This window comes from Sorex fumeus, unplaced genomic scaffold, assembly GCF_029834395.1.
Source record: "Sorex fumeus unplaced genomic scaffold, SorFum_2.1 ptg000008l, whole genome shotgun sequence".
In the NCBI taxonomy this organism is placed as follows: Eukaryota; Metazoa; Chordata; class Mammalia; order Eulipotyphla; family Soricidae; genus Sorex; species Sorex fumeus.
The window spans coordinates 13,559,417-13,561,002 of NW_026606065.1; the positions used below are offsets into that span (position 1 = coordinate 13,559,417).

Consider the following 1,586-nt stretch of genomic DNA (forward strand, 5'->3'; position numbering starts at 1 on the left):
GTCAGGGATATAACTCAGCAATCACCGTGCATGTCTCACATGCTCCAGGATCCAGGTTTGAAGACTAGCATACCAGAGCCCAAGAACACCACTGTAGTCTGCACTGCCTTATCTGGTTTAAGCATTACATCGCTGACCAGAAGACAGATAGATGTCAATCCAGTTGACTCCTTGACCCCCTGAGCATTGCCTGGGAGGGGAAACACAAAACAAAGCAAAAATCTCTGGGGAATATGTAAACTTCAGTTGTCTTCAAATCAGGCTAAATTCTCAAGGTGAGAAGAACCCAAGCTGGACAGTTTGAGCCCTTTTCTAGTACAAGGGCCTCCAAGTTAGAAATGTTCCCTCTTTTCCAATTGGAACCATGGAGGGCGCAGAAGAGAAGAAAAAGAAGGTCCTGCTAAGCTGGCAGCAGCGGCCGCAGGAGAGAAGAAAAAGAAGCTTCCTGATGTGCCAGAAACCCTGAAGAAAAAGCGAAAGAATTTTGCAGAGCTGAAGATCAAGCGCTTGCGAAAGAAGTTTGCTCAAAAGATGCTTCAAAGGGCGAGGGGGAAGCTGATCTACGAAAAAGCTAAGCATTATCACAAGGAGTATAGGCAGATGTACAGGACAGAGATTCGCATGGCTAGGATGTGGAGAAAAGCTGGCAACTTTTACGTTTGGTTTTTGTCATCAGAATCAATGGGGTGAGCCCCAAGGTCCGAAAGGTGCTACAGCTTCTCCGCCTTTGCCAGATCTTCAATGGTACCTTTGTTAAACTCAACAAGGCTTCGATGAACATGCTGAGGATCATGGACGCCTATGTTGCATGGGGGTACCCAAACCTGAAGTCAGTAAATGAATTGATCTACAAGCGTGGTTATGGCAAAATCCACAAGAAACGAATTGCTCTAACAGATAATGCACTGATCGCGTGAACTCTGGGTAAATACAGCATCGTCTGCATGGAGGATCTGATTCATGAGATCTATACTGTCGGAAAGCGCTTCAAAAAGGCAAACAACTTCCTCTGGCCCTTCAAATTATCTTCTCCCCCGGGGTGGGATGAAGAAAAAGACCACCCATTTTGTAGAAGGTGGAGATGCTGGCAACAGAGAAGACCAGATCAATCGGCTGATTAGACAGATGAACTAAGGTATCTTACCATACTTTTATAATCTGGTCAATTAATAAACGATTGTTTTCAAATCGAAAAAAAAATAGAAATGTCCTACCTGAACCCCACTGAAGAGGTTTGGCCAGGGTTGTAGAAATAATGAGTGGAAATATAGTGTATATTTATTTTGCTTCCCCATGTAGTAGACATAAACAATTGTTTAAAAGTTGATTTCAAGGGACTGGAGCAATAGCACAGTGGTAGGGCCGTTTGCCTTGCACCGGGTCAATCTGGATTCAATTCCCAACATCCCATATGGTTCCCCAAGCACTGCCTAGAGTAATTCCTGAGTGCAGAGCCAGGAGTAACTCCTGTGCATCTCTGGGTGTGACCTAAAAAAAAGCAAAAAAAAAAAAAGTTGATTTCGAGGAAATTCAAACTTCCCCACATCTTTCTTCATAGTAAAACAGTATTTCTTATAATCATAGGA

The 1,586-nt window shown here is 43.6% G+C and overlaps 1 pseudogene; it reads left to right on the forward strand.

Annotated features, from left to right (window-relative positions):
* The first annotated feature begins 364 nt into the window (after positions 1 to 364).
* On the forward strand, positions 365 to 1,134 carry LOC130019274 (60S ribosomal protein L7-like; annotated as a pseudogene).
* The last annotated feature ends 452 nt before the right edge of the window (positions 1,135 to 1,586 follow it).